The 12,230-nt window shown below is 35.9% G+C and overlaps 1 long non-coding RNA gene across 1 annotated transcript in view; it reads right to left on the reverse strand.

Annotated features, from left to right (window-relative positions):
• Positions 1-462: 462 nt before the first annotated feature.
• Positions 463-12,230, reverse strand: part of LOC117015651 (uncharacterized) — a 75,508-nt gene continuing 63,740 nt past the window's right edge. Inside the window, exon 5 of the long non-coding RNA XR_004421766.1 lies at positions 463-509. This is a non-coding gene — a long non-coding RNA (uncharacterized LOC117015651). The remainder of the gene's footprint in view (positions 510-12,230) is intronic.

Here is a 12,230-nt window from a genome sequence, read left to right on the forward strand (position 1 = left end):
TAGAACCTACTGACGGTGGAATATACTACCTGTATATGCACCATCATGTCATTCTAAAACTTTTGCAATATTTGAAATGCATCTGTTCCAAGAGTTTCAGATAAAGGACTGTGGAATTCTATTACTTCCTTAACTTTGTCTTATATTATTACATTTTAACTGTTTTTCCTTCACTGCATATTTATATTTATTTTCATCACAGTTTAATGATTAATAGATACTCTGTGCTGGTGCCAACCATGGACCTGAGCCTTTCAACCTACCTAATTAATATCTCTCTCTTTACCAAGAGCAGGGGTAGAATTTTACCCCTAGGACTATGGGTCTAAGGAGGACAGTGGAAAGAGCTCTGTAATGTGAATATGACAACATGGGATCTAGCAATACCTCTCTTGTGACTTGTTGGTGATCCAGGTCAAGTCACTCAACTGCATGAAGCTTCGATTTCCACTTCCATGAAATGTAGATAATGACACCTTGCCCATATATTTGACACCATGTCCTACAGTCTGGGAAGTTAAACAAATGAAAATATATGAAGGTATTTTATAAAGCAATAAGTGAATATTCTTTGTCTTCCACGCGGACCATAGCATTGAACATCCTGAATCCCTAGTTGGGTGTGATCATATGACTATTTCTGGGTAACGGGATGTAAACAGAATCGTAGCCAACAAATCCTTTCAATTCGACTAACTGGCTTAAGAAAAAGTCTGAACATGTGGCTCTCCCTTAGAGTGGGACAGATTCAGCTTTATACCGATAGGAAGCATAATCAGAATTCTCTGGGTTGTTGTTGTTTTTAAGGTATTAAATATGACAAAAGCAAGAGAGTACTTCATTAATTTTTAGGCGCAAAAGTTTGCTGAGGCAAAACTGGTGAGTCAACTGCTAGATTAATAAGAAAATACTTTATCCTGCGGGTAGAACAAACTAGTACTCAGCTAGGAGCAGTATTCTAACTGCCTATAGAATAATGGAAACTTCTCTGGAAGGTCCTTTAGGGTTTTAGCCTCTCTGCATGGTATTATATACAGGACAGGAAAGGAAAAGGTACAATGTGAAAACACATGCATATACAACACATCTTTAGGTAAATTCTAGATTCTGAAGCTTAAACAGTTTGCAGCTGCTAGTGTTCAAAGCCTTTGTTTAGAACAATTCGGAATAAGTTTTTCTAGTATGCATAAATGAGATTTTAAAGTAATTGATGTTCAATGGCAAAGTTGCTGATTACTTTAGAACTTCAGCAGTTTTATTTTGTTTTCATTAACTGGACTCTTTAGGAGTAATGCTCTTAAAATATTTAAGTTGGAAAAACATGGAGTGATGGGGAGCACTGAAGATAATAAAAAGTACCCATTATTTGGGGTTCTCAGTATTTTGGGGTTTTCACAGATAATCTATCTTTACCAAAAAGAGAAACTGTCAATAACCAGCAGAATCAACAAAATATTTATTGTTTGCCAGGTTAAGATTATAGCCATATAAAAACAAATATATTGACTCAAGTATTTTGTCTCCATAACACCTCGTGTCTCACTATTTAAAAGTGGCTGGGTAATTAAATGCACATTTCATTTTTTACCCAAATATTTTAAATCTTTCCATGTCTGAGGATTGGTTTTGTTCATTAATGTGTTCTATTACTGCCAGTCACTTGGGAAATAAAATGTGACAGGGAGTTCACCACAAAAAGGCACTGCTATTACCCTCCTGGGACTATCTCCGCTCTTGTTCCACCTGTACTAGTCATTCTATAACCTTGGCTTTGTGGTTCTGAGGTTGGAGTTTGGTATTACCAATAAAAGAAACACGTCTCGGTCCGAGTCACAGAATTATCGACATAGTCACATAAAAATGTCATCTTTAGTGATATTGATATGCCTAGACCTATAGATTTCAACTTCCAGGGGAAAAATGAATCAGAATGTAAATAAGTTAATGTCCTTCCCACAACATTCAAAATAATTTTAAGAATTTCACCATCATATACTCAATGACAAGGTAGAAAAATAAAAACATTTTTTTTCTAGCCCTTAAGGCACCGAGACACTAATTATTCATTTGTGGAAAGCCAGAAGTCCCTTTTGAAATAACAGTGCATCAGTTGTGAACTTGAAACAGATATTGACACCCTGGATGATTCATTATTTTTAACCCCTGTCGTAGCACTGGACCATTGGGGTTCAGATTAAGCTTCAGAGCATACGCAGCAACACTAACTTCTGAGAAGAAAATGTCACTAAAATGCCATTTCATATCAGTGACACTGGCTTCTTCAGAAAATTAAGCTTCACGCCATGTCAGCAAGCACAGTGACCACTGACCCACCTCTGAGTTAGCTCAGCTGGCCCAATAATCACCAGTGTTTCGCTCTAAAATCAAACAGAACTGCAAAGCCGGCTGAGCAACAGGACCCAGACAGACCATCTTCTAACTATCCTCACTGTTATTGTTCTTCAAAGCTCATTGTACTTTCAAACATCTGTTGGGACAATGGGCATCATTTGGTTCCTTAAAGTCTAGAAAATATCAACTTGACTGGATAATTTTTGATCAGAATAGACTAGATAATTATCAGACTAGATAATTCTTTGATCAGAATTGTTAAGCAATACCATAAATTTTAATTAATCTTACTTGGCCTGAGAACAAAAACTATTACTGAGAAAATATTTCCATAAGAAAATAAAAAGTACACTGCCTTAGCAAGACATTGGTAAAGGGACTTACTGAAAGGCATATGCCTCCTGAAAACCTATTCTCAAATTTGGGATTTCCCAGCTTTCTTGGTGTAGGGCCCTGATGGACCAGCCTACCACCTGTGAGTCAGCACCCAGCACACGTGGGGTTACTACCCCTCCAGAAACCCTGACCCATCATGTTCATAGTGACAACTTTACCTCTCTTGCCCATTCAGATACTAGGGTATTCAGAGATGAATAAAATAATTTTTAACGTAAGGCCGTTTGTAATAATTCCGGGAAGGGCAAGCAGCTATTCTAGGACTAAAAGGGCAGTGGGGATTGATTCTGACTGAGCTGACAGGGCTCTAATGGGAACGTGACATTTGAAACTAGCTCTGGTGGATGATAGCCCATAATGAATAAGGTTTAACTGCAATGTCTTATTTTGCTGTTTTCTCTGATTAGGTAGTATTCCTCATTTTGTTCCAGCTCATATGCTCAACCATCTTCTCAGTGGAAGATTTTAGTCAATTTGAATGAAAGGAGTCTTAACTCATGGTTTAAAGGACACTTTTCTGTTACCTTTTTAACATACTTGAATTAAAGGATATCTTCCTATCAAGTGAAAATTTCCTAACCACTACGTGAGTGTGCAGTGTCTATTAATATTGCAATTTTAAATATATTCCTTTGGCTCCAATAAACTCAGTACAAAATTTCTTGTTATTCAAGAGTGTACTTGTTACAGAAAAGTCTTAAAATACATTGCTGTTTTAATTAACATTACAAGTTAGAATTCTAAAGAACATTGAGTACTAGATTTTTTAGTACTGTAATTATTGCTTTAACATAATTTCACCGTGTCTTCTTAGTATAGATAATTAAGCTTTCTATGCTAACACATAGTTAAATTCTCTATCTCTAAAGTGTAATTATGTTCATAAATGATAGTGATACATTCTTAATATAATCAAACATTGATAACCAAACAAAAACTTGTTTTGAATAGCTTAATACACTAAAAACCATGGGATGGCCTTTCTAACTTAATATTGCTGTGGTTACGTGTACATGTACTTCTTGCTCTACATGAGGAGCAGAATTTAAGTATTCAATGATTACATTTTTTTTATGCCTTAAGTGTTTGCTTGATCCAACAGCTCTCTCTGATATAGCAGTTTCACTTCTATCAGCATAGCTCTTATACCTGATGTCTTTGATATATTAAAGAACATATTGTTCTTCAAAGACAAAAAACACAAGTAGATTTAGTCTAATAAGGCTGGCATGAAACTTTACTATGTAAACAATCCATGTATCCGAACAAGACCAGACTATTTATTTTGTTTATCCACATTTTACTTCGACACCCAGTACTGTAGTTATCTGTTGGGTAGGACGGTCTGGCTCAAATACCACTCCCAAGAAATACCACAAGCAGTGTTTAAAATTGAGGACATTAAATAGCAACACAAAATAACTATTTAGAAAAAAAAAAACAAAAACAGAACTCACATTATAAAATGGCCAGTGTCAGTAAATTCAACAAGCAAAAATATATACACAAACTACAGATAATAAACAGTGAGTCTAATAGTGTGGTTTTTTGTTTTGGTTTTGGTTTTGGTTTAATAAACTAGCAATTCCTCCTTTCCAGAACTTTTCTAGAACGGGTCCTCATCTGTTGCCATTTTTGCTTTCCTCATCCTGCTGCATCCCTGATCGCTTCTACAGTCCACCCACCTGAGCCAGTATTCATACTAAACCAGTGGTTTCTCGCGTTGTCATTAATAACATTAGTAAATACAAAGTGTGCTCAGGCTGCTTCAAAATGCTCAAATTGTGGTCTTCATCACACATGCTCAGCAGTTGTGAGTGTTTGTTGAGCAGTGTCCATACAACTGCTCAAAGTGAGGCACCCTTCCAATTCTGAAAACGTGTCTCCCTACGAACAGCTGGAAATCTTTCACGGGCTTTCTGTTTCTTTATAAATATTGTAAGCATTCTTGTCTTTAAGGAGGAGAGAGGAAAAGGATCTCCTCATGACAGAATCCTTAACTTCATCTCTTCTATGCTTCCTGTGCCTCACCATAAAATAGGCCATCCCTTTCCTCTTCCCCATGCTTACTGTGTGGTTCAAATTGTCCCCTCGGGAATGACGTTTTTGTTTCTTGAGCTGGGCACCAATTATCAAAGTGTATTCAGTTTGTGAAATTCATCAAGCTGTATACTTGTGATTGGTACACTTTTTAAGCTTATTCTTCAATGAAAGGTTAAAAAAAAAACCCGCTTAGTGTTCTGCCAGAATTTTCCTGGTTATCAGCTTTATACATACTATAGCAGAAAAAGATGGTTTCTAGGACATCAATATATTACTTTCCCCAGACATTTGCAAATATGGGTGAGACACACATTCAGTTAAAAAAATATATATGTATAATACTTCCTTTAATCTGCCATAAATTTTCTTAATCGAAGTAAACGGGTTAACATTAGAAGATATTTGTATAAGGCATTGGAGAATGCAAAGTACTCTCTCCTGCATGCTCTGTTCTCATTTGATTCCATGCTTCCTTGCATGACTGTATTCATTTCAGCTGGTCTCAGTAACAGAGAGCAGGCCTTGACATGTTATATAACAACTCAACCAACAGCCACCATGCACAAAGGAGCACACCATCCTGTTGCCTAGTGACGATTATCCAAGGCAATAGAGTAAACAGCAAATAGCACAGATTGTTTTGAACAGGAGTTGTTTGTTAACATAAATACAATATTTATAGGGCTTACTAGTTTCTGAGACAGAATTGGACCCTATCGTATCCCACAAAACAGAACTTTGTTATTCCTTAATTATTCATCACTTATCCTAGAAATATATATATATTTATTTTTAATGAGAAAAACCGTTGAAAAGGAGCAATAATAAGTTCCCAGTAGGAAATTCAAATGTCCCTCAAGTTTAATTTTTTTAATTCATATTTAATGGAAATCTTTCCTGCAGAAGAGCTTGTGAAATCCCAAGGACTGCTAGATTTCATAACATTCCTTCCTATCTCCTGCAATATTTGCCTGTGATATTTATTTGATGGTTACACATATCATAAGTCAGGGCCAAAACAAAGTCACATTAATCTTCTCCGGTCCTTTTGCTGGAGACCAGTCCCCTGGAAAGGTTGCCGTAAGCATTCCCCGAGGTTCAGTCTAGGCTCACTGTCCTGGGAGGGCCTTCCCTGAACGCAGCTCCACATGCTTCTCTACACGGGCATCTTGTGGAGCGGATTTGTGAAGGAATGCACCGCTCTGCTAGAGGTGTTAACCCTATAATTACTGGGTTGTAATTGTTGGTCTATCCCCATTGCCACAAAGACTAAGGGCTACTTGCCAGAGGGCTGGGGCCCATTCATCTTTGGAGCTTCTTCACCGGAATATAGTATGTGCTAAATAGAATTTGAAGGAATAAAATAAGGCCTTTTGTTGTGCTTGAATACAGTCCGATATCTTTTACTTAGTGCCGCTTGGAAACTGCTATGGATTGGATGTGGGTGTCCTCCCAAAACCCACATGTCGGAGCCCTAATCCTCCACGTGATGCTATTTGGAGATGGGGCTCTAAGGAGGTAATTAGGGTTAGATTCAGTCATGAAAATGGAGCCCTCAGGATGGGACTGTCTTTATACGAAGAGAAAAAGACGGGAGCTTTTGCCCTCTCCGCCGTGTGAGAACACACAAGAAGGCAGCTGTCTGCAAGCCAGGAAGAGCGCTGCCAGCAGCACCTGACCAGGTGGGCACGCTGGTGTCAGACTTCCAGCCTCCAGAAACAGGAGAAATAAAGTTCTGATGTTTAAGCCACCCCTCTATAGTATGTTGTTATGACAGCCTAATCAGACTAAAACAAAAACCCATTTTTAAAAGTTCAGGCCAGTTATTTGTTTAAAAATTGTGATATTGGGTTATTTTAAAGGGTTAGGGAAAAGATGAATAATTCAATAAATTGTGTAGGACAACTAGTTAGCCATGTAAGGAAAAACATAAGTCCATGCCTTACTTCTTGTGTCAAAATAAGTTCTAGATGAGGCAAATATTTAAATGTTAGAACGAAATGAAGTGAAGGAAAGAGAGAGGGAAGGCGGGAAGTAAGTAGAAAGGGAGGCAAGCCACTGGAGATGCAGAGATCAACAATAGAAAATGTATTTAAATTTTTGGAGTGGGGGAAAGTTTTTGATGTATGGTACAAAACCCAGAAATTATAAAGGAAGATTTACCTATATAAAAATTTTTTAAAAATTTTAATTGATCCTGAGAATAGTACCATACACAAAGTTTTTTAAAATGTACAATTTAACAGTAAGTGGCAGCAATTATGACAAAAGCCTAAGTTCTTTAGTATAAAAGGAGATCTCACAAATCAATTAGGAAATACCAAAAAAGAAAATAGAAAAATGAAAAAACAGAATATAAAAGTGTATTTTACAGAAAAAAATGCATATGGCTAATAGGTATATGGAAAGATGTTTAATGCCACTAAAAATGAGACAAATGCAAACTAAAACCACAATATGGTATTTTCACCTACCAGCTTGACAAAAATTGTTAGTATCCCCTCATTTGCTAGGAAATGTAAAAGCAGCCCTTTTGTAGATTTTTGGTAGAGTATAGATCAATGTAAACTGTAAGAAGCCATCTAGCAATATTTTCCAAAGTTTTAAATGTCAAAAACCACTGGTTGATTTTTAACACTGTAATTTCACTTCTATGAATTTATATTTCACTTATTCACACACATAAATATATGTCCATCAAAGGAAGATAGGTTTCCAAATCATGGTAAAAAAAAAAATGAGTGTGTTTATTTTTACACAAAGATATATACATACATATATATATATATATATATATATATATATATATTTAAAAGGTTAAAGATAATTGAAACCACAATTACTTTTGCACCAACCTACTATATGTTTATATATATGTATATTATAGATTTGTTAAATTTATTGCAGCTACCTTTGATCATTGGAATTTGAGAGTAGATTTGTGAAATTTTATATTTTACTTTATCTGGCTCTTTTTAAAAAGCTATAAATCTGTATTACTTTTATAATAAAAATTTAAAGCATAATATTGCCAACCTATAACTGCAGAAATTAACATAATTATGCAATCACTAAGTTATATAAAAAGCAAAATATCAAAATATCAAAAGAATAACCCAAAATAAAGTTATTTCAAAAACAAAGAGCTTAAAAGTGTTCAGAAAACAAATAGCAGGTGTCAGGTAGTTGACAAGCCCCATCTATAATGCAGGATCAGCAGCCTGGAAGCCCGGGTCATATCTGTCACTCAACTTCTCTTTTAGTCATAAAAGGCTGGTGTGGGATGTGGACCAAATCAATAGAAGAAGAAAGAGAAGCATTTCCTAAAACGGCGGGGAATCATTTCTGAGTTTAAATGAGCTCAAAAACTAATTATGACCTTTAGTAAAGACTTTTAAAATAGATTCTTCACCTCAGAAAATGATCAAACCAACCTTCTGTGTTTTCTTATTTTAACTTTAGACTCCATAAGTACGCAACAGATGTATTTACACTTGTATTGTCTGAAAGTGGATGATGATCAAATTTTGATGCTGAATTGGACCAAATATCCCAAATGGAGTTTTTCACACCAGCTGTAAAACTGTAACATTTCATAAAACCATATATATTCTGTTTTTGCCTTGGACAGTTTCTCACGAATAAAGGTTGTTTATTCCAAGGGGGAAAACGTATTTCATAACGTGTCCCATGAGAAAGAATTGCACATCAGTTTGGTTTAGGATTATCTCCACTTTATAATATAAAAGTGTCCTCTAAATATTGACTGTTTTTTAATCAGAAACTCCCTCTACATAGCACGCTTCCTGAAGGAGAAATATAAAATGTTACAGCTGTCTCATCTTCGCAGATACAGTGAAAAATTGCTGATGGAGGTAAACCAAAGTTAGGATCAGAATGAAGTCCTTCTTTCTTACAGGTGATTTCTAGTTACATATTTTCATCCTTTCAACTTTTTTTCTCCTTTTTTCCTCATAGCTACTGTCTACATCTCTGTATATCACACCACACCCACTTATACACACATGCACACATACAGCGTTTAGCAAAAATATCTAATCGACACATTAGTATTATGGTTTCTTACAACCAGTGATAAGTTATTTAGCAAATAATGTATCCCTACTAATAGTCAAAGTAGTTAAATTTCTGCATGAATTTACGGTATAAATCAACTAGTGGTTTTGGCATCTGCAGAAGGACTCGTGGGCATGTAGTAGCAACAGTTTCCCTGACTATGAGATTCGGCACTGTTCCACTTTCTAACTGCCACTCCATGGGTAGTAAGCCACAACTTTCAAAATATAAAAGGAAGGTTCACCTGCCACACCTTGGAGATTTGTAAAGTGGGATCATCGTTCTGGACTAAAGCATCTTCATTGCTACATATGGCACAGAGCTGTGAAAAGGTCAAATTTTAAAAATGCTCAGTATCTAACATTGTCCAAATGTGAGGGACAGTAACATGGTGACATTGTCAGGCCAGGTCCAGTGATTCTCTGTATTGTCACAGCAGTTTTACAATGATCTCCTGTTGACCCAGGTATAGTTGCTGATCCCCATACTCCAAATTTGTATTCACTACCATCTTCCCTCTGTGCTTAAAATCATGTTCTTCTTACTGTTCATATCAGTACAGCTTCAACACTGACTTTCCTATTGAGCCCAATGCTCTAAAATCATAAAATTAAAATAATCTCTTACCAGGTGGTAATTCAACTCTGGGGGCTGCTCACCAACACAGCCTGATGTAGTATTGGAGAGTTTCAAAGGAGCCGTGGAGCGTATCCTTGAGCTTGCTACTTGCCCTTCAATGCTTTGAACATTTTACTCTCTGGCTGATCACCTGAAGTCGCTTTTAGGAATGGGCAGAACTTAGACAATTAATAAATCATTGTATTTATTAATAAATAATGAACTATTATTCCTTCAGCCAAAATAACTGTGTGAGTGTATACATGCAAGTAAATACATGTTTTCATAGCAAAGATTTTGGAAGATATTACACTAAAAAGTGATTATATGTGGGTGAAATTTTTGTGGCTTTTCTTGAGCTTTCAAATTTTTCTGCAGCCATGTTTTACTTGGGTAAGGATAACAAACAACCCAATTTAACTACTGAAAGATTCTTTTAAACATCCTTATGTTAATTATAGATGTTTCCTAATTTGTTTTGGTTGTTTCAATTATTGAATGCTGGTATTTATTACATATCCCAAAATATAATACTGAGCTGTATAAAAAAAGTTTAACTTTAATAATTTTCTCCAATTACCCCTTTAAAAAGAATTTGATAATGTGCGCAGATATAGAAAGATGTGTGAATTTAGAGAGCTATGGACTGAGTACAGGTGCAAAGCATATGTCATTAGAAAAGGCTGTATCTTTTTTGTAATTATTTATGTTAAATTACCCAGAAGACTGAACAAATTCTCCTGCGCCAATGGCCTAAATAAAACCGGAAGCTCTTTCTTTAAAGTGAAAAAAGAATCAGCTTATGAAATAGAGAGTGAAATCAAAAGACTAAGTCATATATATTGCTTTTATCTTTCTTTGGGGTTCATTAGTTTGAATATTTGATCTTTAATTGAGATCAACAGTTAGGGCGCTAATCTCATAGGAAAAGATTAACAGAAAAAGAGAGTCCGATTAATTTATAAATGTTAATTAGAATTCTCTGGAAAAATTGTCACGTGTGCTAGTGAGATAAGTACTCAGCGAAGTAGGCTCTATGAATTGGACCAGGAATCTGGAAAATTCTGTGACCTGTGTGGGCAGCAAAGGGGAAAGTTTAGGCTTTCCCCCACTGTGCCAAGAGTCTCTGTGCATGGAGAGGAGGATGAGAGAGCAGGAGCCCAAACTGTGCGAAGCCACTCCCACCACATCCATGGTAACTTTCTCACAGCCATGAAAGAATTTGAAGTTCTCTCATGAAATATGTCTAATTTTTGTGTGTGTTAATAAAGGTTAATGACTTTAAAAAAAAAAAAAGAAATGATTGAAATGATTTTGATGGTTCCACTGAAAACTGTGATTTATTTGCACCATATGCATTTTGCTTTGTATGGAATTGTGTTTTCAAACTGTCATCTTAGTCTGCCAGGATACACATTGGTGAAGTTGATTAGAAAGCCCCCAACATTGCTTCTCTCCGTAATCACACTTTGCATAATTAAAAGAAATCTATGATAACATTGAAGCCAAAACAGTAAATTATACTCCCTGATCTAGTCCCAGTAGTTGAAGCATGTGAAAAACGAAATCAGAAATTCTGTCTCACACACCTGACTTTTTGTGGTTAACTTTTTATTGTAAAATAAAACACCAATACCAAAAAATGCACAAAGACATGTACAATGCTTTGATTTGCCATGAAGGAAACACCCTAACTAATCGCCTGGAGAAATAAAATATTACCTGTCATTCATAAGCGCAGGCATGATCTGTCCTAGTACTGTTCCCTCTTTTCCACCCCCTCAAAGGTAACCACTATCTTGACATTTAAATTAATCACTGCTGCCTTTTTACAGTATGATTTTACTATAGAAGCACATATCCCTAAACACTGTAGTTTCGTTTTGCCTGTACTTGAACTTTAGGTAAAGTAAAATCATATACTATATCTCCTTTTGTGTCTGGGTTCTTTTGCTCGACATTCTGTTTATGATACTCCTGCAGTTCCAAGGAGCTATAGTTTGTTCAGTTTCATTGTTTATAGTCTTTTGTCATATGATTATACCACAATTTATTTTTCCATTCAACTGTTGATGAACTTTACAAACAACATTACTAAGAATATTCTTGTAGGTGTGTCTGGCTATCTATCTAAGCACACATTTCGAGAAGTGGGATGGCTGGTCACAGGCTATACATGTCTTCAACGATAACTCATCATGACAAACTGTCTTCCAAAGTGGTTGATCCCATTTACACCCCCAGGAACAATGTGTGGGAATCCCCATGGCTCCCCGTCCTCAGCCACATTTGATATTGTAGTATCTGCAGGTGTTCTTAAAATTTTCTGTAGGTGGTCAAAAAGTACACTTTTAGCTATAAGATTAATTAAGGTATGGGGTGTAATGTACAGCATGGTGGCTATATTTAACAATACTGCATTGTATTTTTGCAGATTGTTAAAAGAATAAATCTTGAAAGTCCTCATAACAAGAAAAAAAATTGTAAAGTGAGGTGATGGATGTTAACTAAACTTAATGTGGTAAAAGTTTCACAATGGATACATATATCGGGTCATTATGTTGTACACCTTAAACTAGTATTTGTTATACGTCATTTATATCTCAATAAAACTGGAACATATCTATACAGTAGTCCCTCCTTATCACTCCTCTCACACTTTGGGGCCATTTTTAAGTAAAATAAGGGTGACTTGAACACAAGCCCTGGGATATCGCCACAGTCAATCTGATAACTGAGACGGC

The sequence above is a fragment of the Rhinolophus ferrumequinum genome, chromosome 3, assembly GCF_004115265.2.
Source record: "Rhinolophus ferrumequinum isolate MPI-CBG mRhiFer1 chromosome 3, mRhiFer1_v1.p, whole genome shotgun sequence".
In the NCBI taxonomy this organism is placed as follows: Eukaryota; Metazoa; Chordata; class Mammalia; order Chiroptera; family Rhinolophidae; genus Rhinolophus; species Rhinolophus ferrumequinum.